A 22,071-nucleotide genomic window follows, 5' to 3' on the forward strand; every position below is an offset into this window, starting at 1 on the left:
TCCACTTCATTTGAACTTTCCTGAGGCTGGTGATTGGAGCTGCTAGCTAAAATGGGGGGAGTCAGAGGGACAAACAGGACTAGGTAGCAGCCCTTTAACTCCATTTCATTTGAACTTTCCTGAGGCTGGTGATTGGAGCTGCTGGCTACAAGAGGGGAGTCAGACAGACAAAGAGGACTATGTAGTAGCCCTTTAACTCCATTTCATTGAACATTCCTGAGGCTGGTGATTGGAGCTGCTGGCTACAAGAGGGGAGTCAGAGAGACAAAGAGGACTAGGTAGTTGCCCTTTAACTCAATTTCATTGAACTTCCCTGAGGCTGGTGATTGGAGCTGTTTTATACATGAGTGGAGTCAGAGAGACAAAGGCAGGGGCCATTTAACTCCACTTCTTTTGACCTTATCTGAGGCTGGAGATTGGAGCTGCTGGCTACAAGGGGGGAGTCAGAGAGACAAAGAGGACTAGGTAGTAGCCCTTTAACTCCATTTCATTGAACTTCCCCGAGGCTTGTGTTTCGATCTGTTTTCTACAGGGGGGGAGTCAAAGAGACCAAGGCAGGGGCACTTTAACTCCACTTCATTTGATCTTTCCTGAGGCTGGTGATTGGAGCTGCTGGCTACAAGAGGGGAGTCAGACAGACAAAGAGGACTAGGTAGTAGCCCTTTAACTCCATTTCATTGAACTTCCCTGAAGCTGGTGATTGGAGCTGTTTTCTAAAGGGGGGGGGTGTCATAGAGACAAAGGTAGGGGCCATTTAATTCCACTTCATTTGAACTTTCCTGACGCTGGTGATTGGAGCTGCTAGCTAAAATGGGGGGAGTCAGAGGGACAAAGAGGACTAGGTAGCAGCCCTTGAACTCCATTTCATTGAACTTCCCTGAGGCTGGTGATTGGAGCTGTTTTCTAAAAGGGGGGTGTCAGAGAGACAAAGGTAGGGGCCATTTAACTCCACTTCATTTGAACTTTCCTGAAGGTCGTGATTGAAGCTGTTTTCTAAAGGGGGGGGTGTCATAGAGACAAAGGTAGGGGCCATTTAATTCCACTTCATTTGAACTTTCCTGAGGCTGGTGATTGGAGCTGCTAGCTAAAATGGGGGGAGTCAGAGGGACAAAGAGGACTAGGTAGCAGCCCTTTAACTCCATTTCATTTGAACTTTCCTGAGGCTGGTGATTGGAGCTACTGGCTACAAGAGGGGAGTCAGACAGACAAAGAGGACTAGGTAGTAGCCCTTTAACTCCATTTCATTGAACTTCCCTGAGGATGGTGATTGGAGCTGTTTTCTAAAAGGGGGGTGTCAGAGAGACAAAGGTAGGGGCCATTTAACTGCACTTCATTTGAACTTTCCTGAGGCTTCTGATTGGAGCTGCTAGCTACAAGAGGGGAGTCAGAGAGACAAAGAGGACTAGTTAGTTGCCCTTTAACTCAATTTCATTGAACTTTCCTGAGGCTGGTGATTGGAGCTGTTTTATACATGAGTGGAGTCAGAGAGACAAAGGCAGGGGCCATTTAACTCCACTTCATTTGAACTTTCCTGAAGCTGGTGATTGGAGCTGTTTTCTAAATGGGGGGTGTCATAGAGACAAAGGTAGCGGCCATTTAACTCCACTTCATTTGAACTTTCCTGAGGCTGGTGATTGGAGCTGCTGGCTAAAATGGGGGGAGTCAGAGGGACGAAGAGGACTAGGTAGCAGCCCTTTAACTCCATTTCATTGAACTTCCCTGAGGCTTGTGTTTCGATCTGTTTTCTACAGGGGGGGAGTCAAAGAGACCAAGGCAGGGGCCCTTTAACTCAACTTCATTTGAACTTTCCTGAGGCTGGTGATTGGAGCTGCTGGCTACAAGGGGGGAGTCAGAGAGACAAAGAGGACTAGGTAGTAGCCCTTTAACTCCATTTCATTGAACTTCCCCGAGGCTTGTGTTTCGATCTGTTTTCTACAGGGGTGGAGTAAAAGAGACTAAGGCACGGGCCCTTTAACTCCACTTCATTTGAACTTTCCTGAGGCTGGTGATTGGAGCTGCTGGCTACAAGGGGGGAGTCAGAGAGACAAAGAGGACTAGGTATTCGCCCTTTAAATCAATTTCGTTGAACTTCCCTGAGGCTGGTGATTGGAGCTGTTTTATACATGAGTGGAGTCAGAGAGACAAAGGCAGGGGCCATTTAACTCCACTTCATTTGAACTTTCCTGAGGCTGGTGATTGGAGCTGTTTTCTAAAAGGGGGGGTCTCATAGAGACAAAGGCAGGGGCCATTTAACTCCACTTCATTTGAACTTTCCTGAGGCTGGTGATTGGAGCTGCTAGCTAAAATGGGGCGAGTCAGAGGGACAAAGAGGACTAGGTAGCAGCCCTTGAACTCCATTTCATTGAACTTCCCTGAGGCTGGTGATTGGAGCTGTTTTCTAAAAGGGGGGTGTCAGAGAGACAAAGGTAGGGGCCATTTAACTCCACTTCATTTGAACTTTCATGAGGCTGGTGATTGGAGCTGCTGGCTACAAGAGTGGAGTCAGAGAGACAAAGAGGACTAGATAGTTGCCCTTTAACTCAATTTCATTGAACTTCCCTGAGGCTGGTGATTGGAGCTGTTTCATACATGAGTGGAGTCAGAGAGACAAAGGCAGGGGCCATTTAACTCCACTTCATTTGAACTTTCCTGACGCTGGTGATTGGAGCTGTTTTCTAAAGGGGGGGTGTCATAGAGACAAAGGTAGCGGCCATTTAACTCCACTTCATTTGAACTTTCCTGAGGCTGGTGATTGGAGCTGCTGGCTAAAATGGGGGGAGTCAGAGGGACGAAGAGGACTAGGTAGCAGCCCTTTAACTCCATTTCATTGAACTTCCCTGAGGCTTGTGTTTCGATCTGTTTTCTACAGGGGGGGAGTCAAAGAGACCAAGGCAGGGGCCATTAATCTCCACTTCATTTTAACTTTCCTGAAGCTGGTGATTGGAGCTGTTTTCTAAAGGGGGGGGGGTGTCATAGAGACAAAGGTAGGGGCCTTTTAACTCCACTTCATTTGAACTTTCCTGAGGCTGGTGATTGGAGCTGCTAGCTAAAATGGGGGGAGTCAGAGGGACAAAGAGGACTAGGTAGCAGCCCTTGAACTCCATTTCATTGAACTTCCCTGAGGCTGGTGATTGGAGCTACTGGCTACAAGAGGGGAGTCAGACAGACAAAGAGGACTAGGTAGTAGCCCTTTAACTCCATTTCATTGAACTTCCCTGAGGATGGTGATTGGAGCTGTTTTTTAAAAGGGGGGTGTCAGAGAGACAAAGGTAGGGGCCATTTAACTGCACTTCATTTGAACTTTCCTGAGGCTGGTGATTGGAGCTGCTGGCTACAAGAGGGGAGTCAGAGAGACAAAGAGGACTAGTTAGTTGCCCTTTAACTCAATTTCATTGAACTTTCCTGAGGCTGGTGATTGGAGCTGTTTTATACATGAGTGGAGTCAGAGAGACAAAGGCAGGGGCCATTTAACTCCACTTCATTTGAATTTTCCTGAAGCTGGTGATTGGAGCTGTTTTCTAAAGGGGGGTGTCATAGAGACAACGGTAGGGGCCATTTAATTCCACTTCATTTGAACTTTCCTGAGGCTGGTGATTGGAGCTGCTAGCTAAAATGGGGGGAGTCAGAGGGACAAACAGGACTAGGTAGCAGCCCTTTAACTCCATTTCATTTGAACTTTCCTGAGGCTGGTGATTGGAGCTGCTGGCTACAAGAGGGGAGTCAGACAGACAAAGAGGACTATGTAGTAGCCCTTTAACTCCATTTCATTGAACATTCCTGAGGCTGGTGATTGGAGCTGCTGGCTACAAGAGGGGAGTCAGAGAGACAAAGAGGACTAGGTAGTTGCCCTTTAACTCAATTTCTTTGAACTTCCCTGAGGCTGGTGATTGGAGCTGTTTTATACATGAGTGGAGTCAGAGAGACAAAGGCAGGGGCCATTTAACTCCACTTCTTTTGACCTTATCTGAGGCTGGAGATTGGAGCTGCTGGCTACAAGGGGGGAGTCAGAGAGACAAAGAGGACTAGGTAGTAGCCCTTTAACTCCATTTCATTGAACTTCCCCGAGGCTTGTGTTTCGATCTGTTTTCTACAGGGGGGGAGTCAAAGAGACCAAGGCAGGGGCACTTTAACTCCACTTCATTTGATCTTTCCTGAGGCTGGTGATTGGAGCTGCTGGCTACAAGAGGGGAGTCAGACAGACAAAGAGGACTAGGTAGTAGCCCTTTAACTCCATTTCATTGAACTTCCCTGAAGCTGGTGATTGGAGCTGTTTTCTAAAGGGGGGGGGTGTCATAGAGACAAAGGTAGGGGCCATTTAATTCCACTTCATTTGAACTTTCCTGAGGCTGGTGATTGGAGCTGCTAGCTAAAATGGGGGGAGTCAGAGGGACAAACAGGACTAGGTAGCAGCCGTTTAACTCCATTTCATTTGAACTTTCCTGAGGCTGGTGATTGGAGCTGCTGGCTACAAGAGGGGAGTCAGAGAGACAAAGAGGACTAGGTAGTTGCCCTTTAACTCAATTTCATTGAACTTCCCTGAGGCTGGTGATTGGAGCTGTTTTATACATGAGTGGAGTCAGAGAGACAAAGGCAGGGGTCATTTAACTCCACTTCATTTGAACTTTCCTGAGGCTGGTGATTGGAGCTGTTTTATACATGAGTGGAGTCATAGAGACAAAGGTAGCGGCCATTTAACTCCACTTCATTTGAACTTTCCTGAGGCTGGTGATTGGAGCTGCTAGCTAAAATGGGGGGAGTCAGAGGGACAAAGAGGACTAGGTAGCAGCCCTTTAACTCCATTTCATTGAACTTCCCTGAGGCTGGTGATTGGAGCTGTTTTCTAAAAGGGAGGTGTCAGAGAGACAAAGGTAGGGGCCATTTAACTCCACTTCATTTGAACTTTCTTGAGGCTGGAGATTGGAGCTGCTGGCTACAAGGGGGGAGTCAGAGAGACAAAGAGGACTAGGTAGTAGCCCTTTAACTCCATTTCATTGAACTTCCCTGAGGCTGCTGATTGGAGCTGCTGGCTACAAGAGGGGAGTCAGACAGACAAAGAGGACTAGGTAGTAGCCCTTTAACTCCATTTCATTGAACTTCCCTGAGGCTGGTGATTGGAGATGTTTTCTAAAAGGGGGGTGTCAGAGAGACAAAGGCAGGGGCCATTAAACTCCACTTCATTTGAACTTTCCTGAAGCTCGCGATTGAAGCTGTTTTCTAAAGGGGTGTGTGTCAAAGAGACCAAGGCAGGGGCCCTTTAACTCCACTTCATTTGAACTTTCCTGAGGCTGGTGATTGGAGCTGCTAACTAAAATGGGGGGAGTCAGAGGGACAAAGAGGACTAGGTAGTAGCCCTTTAACTCCATTTCATTGAACTTCCCTGAGGCTGGTGATTGGAGATGTTTTCTAAAAGGGGGGTGTCAGAGAGACAAAGGCAGGGGCCATTAAACTCCACTTCATTTGAACTTTCCTGAAGCTCGCGATTGAAGCTGTTTTCTAAAGGGGTGTGTGTCAAAGAGACCAAGGCAGGGGCCTTTTAACTCCACTTCATTTGAACTTTCCTGAGGCTGGTGATTGGAGCTGCTAACTAAAATGGGGGGAGTCAGAGGGACAAAGAGGACTAGGTAGCAGCCCTTTAACTCCATTTCATTGAACTTCCCTGAGGCTGGTGATTGGAGCTGTTTTATAAAAGGGGGGTGTCAGAGAGACAAAGGTAGGGGCCATTTAACTCCACTTCATTTGAACTTTCCTGAGGCTGGTGATTGGAGCTGCTGGCTACAAGAGGGGAGTCAGACAGAAAAAGAGGACTAGGTAGTAGCCCTTTAACTCCATTTCATTGAACTTCCCTGAGGCTGGTGATTGGAGCTGTTTTCTAAAGGGGGGTGTCAGAGAGACAAAGGTAGGGGCCATTTAACTCCACTTCATTTGAACTTTGCTGGGGCTGGTGATTGGAGCTGCTGGCTACAAGAGGGGAGTCAGAGAGACAAAGAGGACTAGTTAGTTGCCCTTTAACTCAATTTCATTGAACTTCCCTGAGGCTGGTGATTGGAGCTGTTTTATACATGAGTGGAGTCAGAGAGACAAAGGCAGGGGCCATTAAACTCCACTTCATTTGAACTTTCCTGAGGCTGGTGATTGGAGATGCTAGCTAAAATGGGGGGAGTCAGAGGGACAAAGAGGACTAGGTAGCAGCCCTTTAACTCCATTTCATTGAACTTCCCTGAGGCTGGTGATTGCAGCTGTTTTCTAAAAGGGGGGTGTCAGAGAGACAAAGGTAGGGGCCATTTAACTCCAATTCATTTGAACTTTCCTGAGGCTGGAGATTGGAGCTGCTGGCTACAAGGGGGGAGTCAGAGAGACAAAGAGGACTAGGTAGTAGCCCTTTAACTCCATTTCATTGAACTTCCCTGAGGCTGGTGATTGGAGCTGTTTTCTAAAAGGGGGGTATCAGAGAGACAAAGGTAGGGGCCATTTAACTCCACTTCATTTGAACTTTCATGAGGCTGGTGATTGGAGCTGCTGGCTACAAGAGTGGAGTCAGAGAGACAAAGAGGACTAGGTAGTTGCCCTTTAACTCAATTTCATTGAACTTCCCTGAGGCTGGTGATTGGAGCTGTTTCATACATGAGTGGAGTCAGAGAGACAAAGGCAGGGGCCATTTAACTCCACTTCATTTGAACTTTCCTGAAGCTGGTGATTGGAGCTGTTTTCTAAAGGGTGGGTGTCATAGAGACAAAGGTAGGGGCCATTTAACTCCACTTCATTTGAACTTTCCTGAGGCTGGTGATTGGAGCTGCTAGCTAAAATGGGGGGAGTCAGAGGGACAAAGAGGACTAGGTAGCAGCCCTTTAACTCCATTTCATTGAACTTCCCTGAGGCTGGTGATTGCAGCTGTTTTCTAAAAGGGGGGTGTCAGAGAGACAAAGGTAGGGGCCATTTAACTCCACTTCATTTGAACTTTCCTGAGGCTGGTGATTGGAGCTGCTGGCTACAAGAGGGGAGTCAGACAGAAAAAGAGGACTAGGTAGTAGCCCTTTAACTCCATTTCATTGAACTTCCCTGAGGCTGGTGATTGGAGCTGTTTTCTAAATGGGGGGTGTCAGAGAGACAAAGGCAGGGGCCATTTAACTCCACTTCATTTGAACTTTCCTGAAGCTGGTGATTGGAGCTGTTTTCTACAGGAGGGGAGTCAGAGAGACAAAGGCCGGGGCTATTTAACTCCACTCTCGCATAAAGCTCAAGACCAACCTATTCCAAGTAGCTGGCCTGGCTCAACTTTGATCTAACTATATCGCTCCTGACGGGTTTTTTATTTGGGTATTTTAATTGTATTCAATTACTTAGGGGTTTTTTAAACATTGTGATTTTAATTGTTTTTATTCATTAGCCGACCTCCTCCTTGTACATGTCTTGGTATACGTCTTTGTTATATGTATGTCTTGTCTATATATGTATTTCATATGTTTTATTGTACGCCGCCCCGAGTCCTTTGGGAGAGGGTGTGGCTAAGAAATAAATATTTATTATTATTATTATTATTATTACTTCATTTGAACTTTCCTGAGGCTGGTGATTGGAGCTGTTTTCTAAAAGGGGGGTGTCATAGAGACAAAGGCAGGGGCCATTTAACTCCACTTCATTTGAACTTTCCTGAAGCTCATGATTGAAGTTGTTTTCTAAAGGGGGGTGTGTCATAGAGACAAAGGTAGGGGCCATTTTACTCCACTTCATTTGAACTTTCCTGAGGCTGGTGATTGGAGCTGCTAGCTAAAATGGGGGGAGTCAGAGGGACAAAGAGGACTAGGTAGCAGCCCTTTAACTCCATTTCATTTGAACTTTCCTGAGGCTGGTGATTGGAGCTGCTGGCTACAAGAGGGGAGTCAGAAAGACAAAGAGGACTAGGTAGTAGCCCTTTAACTCCATTTCATTGAACTTCCCTGAGGCTGGTGATTGGAGCTGTTTTCTAAAAGGGGGGTGTCAGAGAGACAAAGGTAGGGGCCATTTAACTCCACTTCATTTGAACTTTCCTGAGGCTGGAGATTGGAGCTGCTGGCTACAAGAGGAGAGTCAGACAGACAAAGAGGACTAGGTAGTAGCCCTTTAACTCCATTTCATTGAACTTCCCTGAGGCTGGTGTTTGGAGCTGCTGGCTACAAGAGGGAAGTCAGACAGACAAAGAGGACTAGGTAGCAGCCCTTTAACTCCATTTCATTGAACTTCCCTGAGGCTGGTTATTGGAGCTGTTTTATACATGAGTGGAGTCAGAGAGACAAAGGCAGGGGCCATTTAACTCCACTTCATTTGAACTTTCCTGAAGCTGGTGATTGGAGCTGTTTTCTACAGGAGGGGAGTCAGAGAGACAAAGGCCGGGGCTATTTAACTCCACTCTCGCATAAAGCTCAAGACCCACCTATTCCAAGTAGCTGGCCTGGCTCAACTTTGATCTAACTATATCGCTCCTGACGGGTTTTTTATTTGGGTATTTTAATTGTATTCAATTACTTAGGGGTTTTTTAAACATTGTGATTTTAATTGTTTTTATTCATTAGCCGACCTCCTCCTTGTACATGTCTTGGTATACGTCTTTGTTATATGTATGTCTTGTCTATATATGTATTTCATATGTTTTATTGTACGCCGCCCCGAGTCCTTTGGGAGAGGGTGCGGCTAAGAAATAAATATTTATTATTATTATTATTATTATTACTTCATTTGAACTTTCCTGAGGCTGGTGATTGGAGCTGTTTTCTAAAAGGGGGGTGTCATAGAGACAAAGGCAGGGGCCATTTAACTCCACTTCATTTGAACTTTCCTGAAGCTCATGATTGAAGTTGTTTTCTAAAGGGGTGTGTGTCATAGAGACAAAGGTAGGGGCCATTTTACTACACTTCATTTGAACTTTCCTGAGGCTGGTGATTGGAGCTGCTAGCTAAAATGGGGGGAGTCAGAGGGACAAAGAGGACTAGGTAGCAGCCCTTTAACTCCATTTCATTTGAACTTTCCTGAGGCTGGTGATTGGAGCTGCTGGCTACAAGTGGGGAGTCAGAAAGAGAAAGAGGACTAGGTAGTAGCCCTTTAACTCCATTTCATTGAACTTCCCTGAGGCTGGTGATTGGAGCTGTTTTCTAAAAGGGGGGTGTCAGAGAGACAAAGGTAGGGGCCATTTAACTCCACTTCATTTGAACTTTCCTGAGGCTGGAGATTGGAGCTGATGGCTACAAGAGGAGAGTCAGAGGGACAAAGAGGACTAGGTAGTAGCCCTTTAACTCCATTTCATTGAACTTCCCTGAGGCTGGTGTTTGGAGCTGCTGGCTACAAGAGGGGAGTCAGAGAGACAAAGAGGACTAGTTAGTTACCCTTTAACTCAATTTCATTGAACTTCCCTGAGGCTGGTGATTGGAGCTGTTTTATACATGAGTGGAGTCAGAGAGACAAAGGCAGGGGCCATTTAACTCCACTTCTTTTGACCTTTCCTGAGGCTGGAGATTGGAGCTGCTGGCTACAAGGGGGGAGTCAGAGAGACAAGGTGGACTAGGTAGTTGCCTTTTAACTCAATTTCATTGAACTTCCCTGAGGCTGGTGATTGGAGCTGTTTTATACATGAGTGGAGTCAGAGAGACAAAGGCAGGGGCCATTTAACTCCACTTCTTTTGACCTTTCCTGAGGCTGGAGATTGGAGCTGCTGGCTACAAGGGGGGAGTCAGAGAGACAAAGAGGACTAGGTAGCAGCCCTTTAACTCCATTTCATTGAACTTCCCTGAGTCTGGTGATTGCAGCTGTTTTCTAAAGGGGGGGGGGTGTCATAGAGACAAAGGTAGGGGCCATTTAACTCCACTTCATTTGAACTTTCCTGAGGCTGGTGATTGGAGCTGCTAGCTAAAATGGGGGGAGTCAGAGGGACAAAGAGTACTAGGTAGCAGCCCTTTAACTCCATTTCATTGAACTTCCCTGAGGCTGGTGATTGCAGCTCTTTTCTAAAAGGGGGGTGTCAGAGAGACCAAGGTAGGGGCCATTTAACTCCACTTCATTTGAACTTTCCTGAGGCTGGAGATTGGAGCTGCTGGCTACAAAGGGGGAGTCAGAGAGACAAAGAGGACTAGGTAGTAGCCCTTTAACTCCATTTCATTGAACTTCCCTGAGGCTGGTGATTGGAGCTGTTTTCTAAAAGGGGGGTATCAGAGAGACAAAGGTAGGGGCCATTTAACTCCACTTCATTTGAACTTTCTGTCAGGGGAAAAACGCCCTGGAGAAATTTGAGATCAATGGATCGGGCTGATTCCCTTCCGCATATCTTTTGAGATATTAAGAAAAGAAATAAAAGTCTTTAAAAAGTATTCTAATTAATAAACAAACTTTAATACGAAAATAATAAAAGTAAATGAAACAGAAAATAACTAATTGGTTACATTTTGATAATAAAAGCTCCGGTTGCCAAGTTGGCAGCCGAACAAAGAACAAAGGAAGTTTGGAACGTGTGACGCATGCGCAATAAATCACTTTCAGATAACTTTTTGTTTTATGACCTGGGCAATAAAGCTTTCTTAGTTTAACTCTTGAATGTCAGTTCATGCCTAGCAAACTTTTTAACATCGTGACACCCCTTCTTTTGCTAGTCTGGGCTGACGTCATCAAATCATCAATTAAGGCACATCTTCTTTCACAGATACTCGTGTTGATTTGCGGCAAGTGGTTTGTTAAGCATGTCTGCGATCTGATCATGTGTAGAAACATATTGCAATTTAACAACACCTTGCTTAACTAATTGCTTTGTGTTTTGATAACGAATGTCAATGTGTATGGACCTAGAACCTGCGAAATGTGACTCAGAAATATAAACAACAGATACATTATCTTCCATCACGGTGATTGGTCGAATCGGACGTGTCCAGATATCTGTGATCAAAGCATCAAACCACGTTAGAGAATTACAAGCATCTGAAACACAAGCATATTCAGCTTCAGTAGATGAACATGAAACAAAACTCTGTTTTCTCACTTGCCAGTAAACAGGACAACCATTTAGGAACATCATGTAACCAGAAGTGCTTTTGCGTGACTTCTTGTCGCTCGCCCAGTCGGAATCAGAAAAACAAATCAGCTTTGGTTGATCAGTGTGTGTTGGTTCTAGCAATAACTTCATGTGTTTAGTGTGTTTCAGGTATTTCAACAACTTCTTAATGCATGACCAATGAAATTGTGTTGCCTTACCTACGTGTCGTGATAAAAGATTAACACTAAGTGCGATGTCAGGTCTGGTCCAACTACTAATGTATAATAGTGAACCAATGACTAAACGATAAAGTGTTTGATCCTCGAACTCAGGACTTGGTTCATGTGTTAAGTTGTGAAAATCTGTTTGCATGGGTGTCTTTGTTGTGCTAGCATCTTTCATGTTGCAATGATGTAGAATGTGGTCAATTTTCTCTTCTTGTGAAAGACTAAACCCCTTCTGTGTCTTTTCAATTTGAACACCTAAATAAGTGCTAATGTGTCCTAAAGATTTTAGTGTGAAGTATCTCTGCAAACTTTTAGCAAAAATCTCACTCATTTTCTTATTTGGACCAATATAAACAATATCATCAACATAAACAAGAATTATCTCATATGCATTGTTAGATCTTTATGTGAACACACATTCATCAGTTTCGGACTTAATAAAGCCCATTGAATTTAGTTTGTCAGTAAGACATAAATACCACATTAAACCTGACTGTTTCAGACCATAAAGACTTTTGTTCAGGAACCAGGTATCCCCTTCTTGCTTTCGGAATCCTGGAGGGCTTCTCACGTAGATCTCTTCATCTAGGTCTGCATGTAGATAAGCTGTGTCCACATCAAATTGGAAAACTTCTAAACCAAGTATAGTTGCAGTGGTTAAAGCAATTTTTACACTTTCAGTTCTGACTGTTGGTGAGTAAGTGTTTGTGTAGTCCTCAGGATAACGTTGAGCGAAACCCTGAGCTACAAGTCTGGCTTTGTATAATGACTCACCATTCGGTTTCTTCTTGATTCTGTAGACCCATCGGGTGCCAATGACTTTCTTGTTTGCTGGAGGTTTTGCAGGTGTGAATACATTAAGTTTCTTTAAACTGTCCATTTCATCCTGCATTGCATCATACCACTTGTCTTGTTCTGAATCAGGAAGCTGTTTGATTTGTGTGAATGTCTCTGGAGGAAGAGTAACGTTGCAAATCAAAGGTAATGGTGACTTTGTCAGTTGCCATGAATAACGTTGTGGAGGGATTCCTTTTGTGGCCCTCTTGGAGCGTCTAGGAGCAACAGACCAGTCTTCTTCTTCTTCATCATCATCATCCTCGTCCTCACGTTCGTCGCTAGCATCAGCATCCGCGGCTTGCAAAGACGGAACATCAGGTTGTGAAGAACTGGTAGAAGGAACATCTGCCTGCGAATTGTCATCAGGCTGCGTGGCATCTGGAACACCATCTCTAGGAAAATAAACTTCAGGATCATTGGAATGAATCCTGGACCAGTCAATATCTTCCTCAAAATTAGCAGATTGTGAAATGACAATCACATGTTTAGTATCAATGAATTTGTACCATTTTGAATTATCATCAATACCCATAAATCTCAGTCTCTTTGCTACTGTACCTCCCTTTCTTCTTTGACTTAAGGGAGTGTTCACCATAGCATATGAACCAAAAATGTGGAGGTTCTTGAGATCAGGCTTGTAGCCATACAGCATGTAGAAAGGAGTTTGATTGATTACACTGCTCCAAGTACGGTTGACAATGTAATTTGCATATTTGATTGCTTCACCCCAGTATGCGTTACTGAGATTGGCATCTTCTAGAAGACAACGCATCATGGTTTGTAGAACCCCTTGTCTTCTTTCTACGACTCCGTTATGAGCCGGTGTATATGGAGCAGATGTCTGATGAAGAATTCCATTCTTACACATCCAGTCCTGGAAACGCTGAGACATGAATTCTGCACCACGGTCACTTTGGATTCTGGCGATGCGAACTTGGTATTGTGTAGAAACAAATGCTGCAAAGTCTTTAAAGATCTGAAAGGTCTCAGATTTCTCTCTCATAGGATATACAAATCCATATCTAGAATGATTATCTACAATTGTTAAAAAATACTTTCTGCCACCAAGTGTTGGTGGGAAAGGACCCACTATGTCAGTGTGTACCAAATCAAAAATGCGTGTTGACCGGCGTGTAGCGTGTTTGGGAATTGGAGCCGCCTTGGATTTAGCCTTTTTGCAAACCGCACAATCCAAAAACACCTTACACCCCTTTAGATCCAAACCTTTTGCGAACTCCGGCATCTTTCTAAGAACACGGAAACTGGCATGCCCCAATCTTCTGTGCCACTTGTGAATACACCTGGAATGCAAAGGTTTACCAGTTAGTGAATTCTCAACATTAACAGTTTCATGAGGATCCTCAGGCTTGCTCTGAGCAATCTGTTTCTGTTTTCTTTGTTTGTTGGCTTTAGGAGCCTTTGGCACAGTAACGCTTTCTCTCTCTGGGACAACTCTCTCTGGGTTTGCGTTGTGCCTTTTTGGAGTTTGCATACTTGCCTGTGCTTGCCCTTTAGGCTTTGGCTTTAAGTAATAAACACCACCAATCAGCATAGTTTCAGCAACAATATCACCATCTTTAACTAAGTAACTTGCTTTTTCGAGGTGGTGAACCTGGAACTTTAACTCTCTAGACAAGTGACTTTGGCTAAGCAAGTTACTGGTTGCTGAAGGTATGTAATAAACATCAGGGATGTGTGTATCGAGTTCTTCAATGTAAACAGTTCCTTTTCCCATGACCTTGCAAGTGTGGTTGGTGAAGGAATACAGTTCTCGATACTCGGGCTCTGGTTCGCCCATCTCTGTGAAAAGTTCCCTTCTGTGGGTAACGTGCACAGCTGCTCCACTATCTAAAGTCCACAAAAGACGTCTGTCGAACTTTGGATCAGGTTGTGGAACGTTGGTTATGGCCAGTGTCACAAGTGGAGTTTGTGGATCACGCCTTGGACCACGACGACCTTGTCTTCCGCCTCTACCTCTGCCTCTGGAATCTGTTCCTCTGGGCTGGTACGTGGCGGGAGCTGGAACTCGTTGGGGACAATCCCGGGTGTCATGTCCCACACGGTTGCAGGTGTAGCATTTTGGCATCCTTGGAGCGTAGCCTCTTCCTCGGAAGGGACGTCTGGCTGGAGCCTTTGATGCTGGAGGCCGTTGTAGATGTGGTGTAGCTAACCTGATAGCTTCGTCTTCCACTAAAAGTCTGCAAACGTGGTTAACTGTGCGTTGAGCAATAGGCACGTAGTTAATCTTTGCAACAGCATCTTTCCATTCATAATTCAATGAGTTAATGATGATGCTAATCATTTGGATATCATCGATTACATGGCCATTTTGTCTCAATTCACTTCTCATTCTTTTCAGTTTGGTCAAATGTCCACCAATTCGTTCACCAGGTTTCAACTTCGAACCATGGAACTCAGACATGAGCAAACATGAGGATTCAATTGAAACGGGCCTGTAGCAATCTTCCAAAATAGCCCATATTTCTTGGGCAGTTACATCAGGTGGAAAGATACCTTGGATCTCAATTTCCATTGACATGAGCAAAGTCGTGATTGCTCTGTTTTCGAGGTCTCTTATTGCAGGCGTCCACGGTGGAGGAGGAGGATTAAAAATCATGGAATGTGTGCCTTCTCTTCGAAGCAAGAGCGCAATTTCACTGACCCAGGCTTTATAATTCTCTCCTGACTCCTTTAATTTGGACCCACCAGTCAAGGGGGTGACTGTGAATACCTGCTGAGGAACAATTTGTTGCTCTGGTTGCAAATCTGGTTGTTGAACCAGGGGATGCTGGGGTTGCATCATTGGCCTTTGCGTGGCAACATCAAATTGGCTTCCTCGAATTCGCCTTTGGCTTTGCCTTTTTCCATCTAGGGAGGATTCAACGCCGCCAGGGGGTGTTGAAGACTTAACCTTTGGAGGCAAAGTTTTGGCTTCTAAAGGGCTCATAGCTAAATCTTTAAAACTCTGGTGCAGCTGCTTCATCTTTTGCTCTAATGATTTTTCTCCGCCAGCAGGTGGCAGTGCAGCCTCACTTCTTGGCTGCAGCCCTCTATACGTGGCCGGAAGTTCAATGGGCTCAAAGGGATCACGTGACCTCAGTGACGTGTACATGTCTCTTTGTTCTAATTGACCAATGAACTCTGTGGGGTGTGTCTTAGGCTGTTGTTTTGAAGAAAAGATGGCGTCCTCAGACATTTTGGGAGTGGGGGAGCTCCTCCTACTTCACTTCATCTCCTCAAAGCACACTCTCACCTCCCTAGCATATTTTTCAAAACGTTTTAATTGATAAAGGTAGCTTTGCATTTCTTCGTCATCATCTGGGGAGGATTCATAAAATCTGCTTTCTGCGTGGGAGTGTTTTTTCTCTGCCGGCAGTTGCCATTTAGACTTTTGCCGTTCATTAATTGTATCTTGATAATGAGGGAGATTTACTGACCTCAGTCCGTAGATCTTGCTTTCTGTAGCTCCTTCCCCCACATCTGGCTCGGCACTTTGTTGCTCCTGGAATACGTTTGAAGGTTCTTGTTTCTCTGTGTCTGAGGAAATAGATTCTTTCAAGCGCTTTCCATGTCCGCGTTCTTTTCTTTTCTTTCTCTTCTTCGACATGGCTAATTAGCCTTAGTCGGTTATCATAAGATAGCATGAAGGGAAAATACAGCCATAAATTGTAGCCATCTCAGCTGGTATCATCAACCAACCTCTGCATACCAAGTTGTCAGGGGAAAAACGCCCTGGAGAAATTTGAGATCAATGGATCGGGCTGATTCCCTTCCGCATATCTTTTGAGATATTAAGAAAAGAAATAAAAGTCTTTAAAAAGTATTCTAATTAATAAACAAACTTTAATACGAAAATAATAAAAGTAAATGAAACAGAAAATAACTAATTGGTTACATTTTGATAATAAAAGCTCCGGTTGCCAAGTTGGCAGCCGAACAAAGAACAAAGGAATTTTGGAATGTGTGACTCATGCGCAATAAATCACTTTCAGATAACTTTTTGTTTTATGACCTGCGCAATAAAGCTTTCTTAGTTTAACTCTTGAATGTCAGTTCATGCCTAGCAAACTGTTTAACATCGTGACACTTTCATGAGGCTGGTGATTGGAGCTTCTGGCTACAAGAGGGGAGTCAGAGAGACAAAGAGGACTAGGTAGTTGCCCTTTAACTCAATTTCATTGAACTTCCCTGAGTCTGGTGATTGGAGCTGTTTCATACATGAGTGGAGTCAGAGAGACAAAGGCAGGGGCCATTTAACTCCATTTCATTTGAACTTTCCTGAAGCTGGTGATTGGAGCTGTTTTCTAAAAGGGTGGTGTCATAGAGACAAAGGTAGGGGCCATTTAACTCCACTTCATTTGAACTTTCCTGAGGCTGGTGATTGGAGCTGCTGGCTAAAATGGGGGGAGTCAGAGGGACAAAGAGGACTAGGTAGCAGCCCTTTAACTCCATTTCATTGAACTTCCCTGGGGCTTGTGTTTCGATCTGTTTTCTACAAGGGTGGAGTCAAAGAGACCAAAGCAAGGGCCATTTAACTCCACTTCATTTGAACTTTCCTGAAGCTGGTGATTGGAGCTGTTTTGTAAAAGGGGGTGTCATAGAGACAAAGGTAGGGGCCATTTAACTCCACTTCAATTGAACTTTCCTGAGGCTGGTGATTGGAGCTGCTGACTACAAGGGGGGAGTCAGAGAAACAAAGAGGACCAGGTAGTAGCTCTTTAACTCCATTTCATTGAACTTCCCTGAGGCTTGTGTTTTGATCTGTTTTCTACAGGGGGGGAGTCAAAGAGACCAAGGCAGGGGCCCTTTAACTCAACTTCATTTGAACTTTCCTGAGGCTGGTGATTGGAGCTGCTAGCTACAAGGGGGGAGTCAGAGAGACAAAGAGGACTAGGTAGTTGCCCTTTAACTCCATTTCATTTGAACTTTCCTGAGGCTGGTGATTGGAGCTGCTGGCTACAAGAGGGGAGTCAGACAGACAAAGAGGACTAGGTAGTAGCCCTTTAACTCCATTTCATTGAACTTCCCTGAGGCTGGTGATTGGAGCTGTTTTCTAAAAGGGGGGTGTCAGAGAGACAAAGGTAGGGGCCATTTAACTCCACTTCATTTGAACTTTCCTGAAGCTGGTGATTGGAGCTGTTTTCTAAAGGGGGGGGTGTCATAGAGACAAAGGTAGGGGCCATTTAACTCCACTTCATTTGAACTTTCCTGAGGCTGGTGATTGGAGCTGCTAGCTAAAATGGGGGGAGTCAGAGGGACAAAGAGGACTAGGTAGCAGCCCTTTAACTCCATTTCATTTGAACTTTCCTGAGGCTGGTGATCGGAGCTGCTGGCTACAAGAGGGGAGTCAGAGGGACAAAGAGGACTAGGTAGTAGCCCTTTAACTCCATTTCATTGAACTTCCCTGAGGCTGGTGATTGGAGCTGTTTTCTAAAAGGGGGGAGTCAGAGAGACAAACTGGACTAGGTATTAGCCCTTTAACTCCATTTGATTGAACTTCCCTGAGGTTGGTGATTGGAGCTGTTTTCTACATGAGGGGAGTCAGAGAGACCAAGGCAAGGGCCCTTTAACTCCACTTCATTTGAACTTTCCTGAGGCTGGTGATTGGAGCTGTTTTCTAAAAGGGGGGTGTCATAGAGACAAAGGTAGGGGCCATTTAACTCCACTTCATTTGAACTTTCCTGAGGCTGGAGTTTGGAGTTGCTGGCTACAAGGGGGGAGTCAGAGCGACAAAGGTAGTAGCCCTTGAACTCCACTTCATTTGAACTTTCCTGAGGCTGGTGATTGGAGCTGTTTTCTAAAAGGGGGGTGTGATAGAGACAAAGGTAGGGGCCATTTAACTCCACTTCATTTGAACTTTCCTGAGGCTGGAGATTGGAGTTGCTGGCTACAAGGGGGGAGTCAGAGCGACAAAGGTAGGGGCCATTTAACTCCACTTCATTTGAACTTTCCTGAGGCTGGAGTTTGGAGTTGCTGGCTACAAGGGGGGAGTCAGAGCGACAAAGGTAGTAGCCGTTGAACTCCACTTCATTTGAACTTTCCTGAGGCTGGTGATTGGAGCTGTTTTCTAAAAGGGGGGTGTCATAGACACCAAGGCAAGGGCCCTTTAACTCCACTTCATTTGAACTTTCCTGAGGCTGGTGATTGGAGCTGTTTTGTAAAAGGGGGGTGTCATAGAGACAAAGGTAGGGGCCATTTAACTCCACTTCAATTGAACTTTCCTGAGGCTGGTGATTGGAGCTGCTGGCCACAAGGGGGGAGTCAGAGAAACAAAGAGGACTAGGTAGTAGCTCTTTAACTCCATTTCATTGAACTTCCCTGAGGCTTGTGTTTCGATCTGTATTCTACAAGGGGGGAGTCAAAGAGACCAAGGCAAGGGCCCTTTAACTCCACTTCATTTGAACTTTCCTGAGGCTGGTGATTGGAGCTGTTTTGTAAAAGGGGGGTGTCATAGAGACAAAGGTAGGGGCCATTTAACTCCACTTCATTTGAACTTTCCTGAGGCTGGAGATTGGAGTTGCTGGCTACAAGGGGGGAGTCAGAGCGACAAAGGTAGTAGCCCTTGAACTCCACTTCATTTGAACTTTCTTGAGGTTGGAGATTGGAGCTGCTGGCTACAAGAGGGGAGTCAGACAGACAAAGAGGACTAGGTAGTAGCCCTTTAACTTTAATTCATTGAACCTCCCTGAGGCTGGTGATTGGAGCTGTTTTCTAAAAGGGGGGTGTCATAGAGACAAAGGTAGGCGCCATTTAACTCCACTTCATTTGAACTTTCTTGAGCCTCGAGATTGGAGCTGCTGGCTACAAGAGGAGAGTTAGACAGACAAAGAGGACTAGGTAGTAGCCCTTTAACTCTATTTCATTGAACTTCCCTGAGGCTGGTGATTGGAGCTGTTTTCTAAAAGGGGGGAGTCAGAGAGACAAACTGGACTAGGTATTAGCCCTTTAACTCCATTTGATTGAACTTCCCTGAGGTTGGTGATTGGAGCTGTTTTCTACATGAGGGGAGTCAGAGAGACAAAGGTAGGGGACATTTAACTCCACTTCATTTGAACTTTTCTGAGGCAGGTGATTGGAGCTATTTTCTAAAAGGGGGGAGTCAGAGAGACAAACTGGACTAGGTATTAGCCCTTTAACTCCATTTGATTGAACTTCCCTGAGGTTGGTGATTGGAGCTGTTTTCTACATGAGGGGAGTCAGAGAGACCAAGGCAAGGGCCCTTTAACTCCACTTCATTTGAACTTTCCTGAGGCTGGTGATTGGAGCTGTTTTCTAAAAGGGGGGTGTCATAGAGACAAAGGTAGGGGCCATTTAACTCCACTTCATTTGAACTTTCCTGAGGCTGGAGATTGGAGTTGCTGGCTACAAGGGGGGGGGGGGGTCAGAGCGACAAATAGGACTAGTTAGTTGCCCTTTATCTCAATTTCATTGAATTTCCCTGAGGCTGGTGATTGGAGCTGTTTTATACATGAGTGGAGTCAGAGAGACAAAGGCAGGGGCCATTTAACTCCACTTCATTTGAACTTTCCTGAAGCTGGTGATTGGAGCTGTTTTCTAAAGGGGGGGTGTCATAGAGACAAAGGTAGGGGCCATTTAACTCAACTTCTTTGGACCTTTCCCGAGGCTGGAGATTCGAGCTGCTGGCTACAAGGGGGGAGTCAGAGAGACAAAGAGGACTAGGTAGTTGCCCTTTAACTCAATTTCACTGAACTTCTCTGAGGCTGGTGATTGGAGCTGTTTTATACATGAGTGGAGTCAGAGAGACAAAGGCAGGGGCCATTTAACTCCTCTTCTTTTAACTTTTCCTGAGGCTGGAGATTGGAGCTGCTGGCTACAAGGGGGGAGTCAGAGAGACAAAGAGGACTAGGTAGTAGCCCTTTAACTTTAATTCATTGAACTTCCCTGAGGCTGGTGATTGGAGCTGTTTTCTAAAAGGGGGGTGTCATAGAGACCAAGGCAAGGGCCCTTTAACTCCACTTCATTTGAACTTTCCTGAGGCTGGTGATTGGAGCTGTTTTGTAAAAGGGGGGTGTCATAGAGACAAAGGTAGGGGCCATTTAACTCCACTTCATTTGAACTTTCCTGAGGCTGGAGATTGGAGTTGCTGGCTACAAGGGGGGAGTCAGAGCGACAAAGGTAGTAGCCCTTGAACTCCACTTCATTTGAACTTTCTTGAGGCTGGAGATTGGAGCTGCTGGCTACAAGAGGGGAGTCAGACAGACAACGAGGACTACGTAGTAGCCCTTTAACTCCATTTCATTGAACTTCCCTGAGGCTGGTGATTGGAGCTGTTTTCTAAAAGGGGGGTGTCAGTGAGACAAAGGTAGGGGCCATTTAACTCCACTTCATTTGAACTTTCCTGAGGCTGGTGATTTGAGCTGCTGGCTATAAGAGGGGAGTCAGAGAGACAAAGAGGACTAGGTAGTTGCCCTTTAACTCAATTTCATTGAACTTCCCTGAGGCTGGTGATTGGAGCTGTTTTATACATGAGTGGAGTCAGAGAGACAAAGGTAGGGGCCATTTAACTCCACTTCATTTGAACTTTCCTGAGGCTGGAGATTGGAGCTGCTGGCTACAAGAGGAGAGTCAGACAGACAAAGAGGACTAGGTAGTAGCCCTTTAACTCCACTTCATTTGAACTTCCCTGAGGCTGGTGATTGGAGCTGTTTTCTACAGGAGGGGAGTCAGAGAGACAAAGGGAGGGGCCATTTAACTCCACTTCATTTGAACTTTCCTGAGGCTGGTGATTGGAGCTGTTTTCTAAAAGGGGGGTGTCAGAAAGACAAAGGTAGGGGCCATTTAACTCCACTTCATTTGAACTTTCCTGAGGCTGGTGATTGGAGCTGCTGGCTACAAGAGTGGAATCAGACAGACAAAGAGGACTAGGTAGTAGCTCTTTAACTCCATTTCATTGAACTTCCCTGAGGCTTGTGTTTCGATCTGTATTCTACAAGGGGGGAGTCAAAGAGACCAAGGCAAGGGCCCTTTAACTCCACTTCATTTGAACTTTCCTGAGGCTGGTGATTGGAGCTGTTTTCTAAAAGGGGGGTGTCATAGAGACAAAGGTAGGCGCCATTTAACTCCACTTCATTTGAACTTTCTTGAGCCTGGTGATTGTAGCTGCTGGCTACAAGAGGGGAGTCAGAGAGACAAAGGCAGGGGCCATTTAACTCCACTTCATTTGAACTTTCCTGAAGGTGGTGATTGGAGCTGCTAGCTAAAATGGGGGAAGTCAGAGGGACAAAGAGGACTAGGTAGCAGCCCTTTAACTCCATTTCATTTGAACTTTCCTGAGGCTGGTGATTGGAGCTGCTGGCTACAAGAGGGGAGTCAGACAGACAAAGAGGACTAGGTAGTAGCCCTTTAACTCCATTTCATTGACCTTCCCTGAGGCTTGTGATTGGAGCTGTTTTCTAAAAGGGGGGTGTCAGAGAGACAAAGGTAGGGGCCATTTAACTCCACTTCATTTGAACTTTCTTGAGCCTGGTGATTGGAGCTGCTGGCTATAAGAGGGGATTCAGAGAGACAAAGAGGACTAGGTAGTTGCCCTTTAACTCAATTTCATTGAACTTCCCTGAGGCTGGTGATTGGAGCTGTTTTATACATGAGTGGAGTCAGAGAGACAAAGGTAGGGGCCATTTAACTCCACTTCATTTGAACTTTCTTGAGCCTGGTGATTGGAGCTGCTGGCTATAAGAGGGGATTCAGAGAGACAAAGAGGACTAGGTAGTAGCCCTTTAACTCCATTTCATTGAACTTCCCCGAGGCTTGTGTTTCGATCTGTTTTCTACAAGGGGGGAGTCAAAGAGACCAAGGAAGGGGCCCTTTAACTCCACTTCATTTGAACTTTCTTGAGCCTGGTGATTTGAGCTGCTGGCTATAAGAGGGGATTCAGAGAGACAAAGAGGACTAGGTAGTAGCCCTTTAACTCCATTTCATTGAACTTCCCGGAGGCTTGTGTTTCGATCTATATTCTACAAGGGGAAGTCAAAGAGACCAAGGCAAGGGCCCTTTAACTCC

Source organism: Natrix helvetica, assembly GCF_964273705.1.
Source record: "Natrix helvetica genome assembly, chromosome: W".
In the NCBI taxonomy this organism is placed as follows: Eukaryota; Metazoa; Chordata; class Lepidosauria; order Squamata; family Natricidae; genus Natrix; species Natrix helvetica.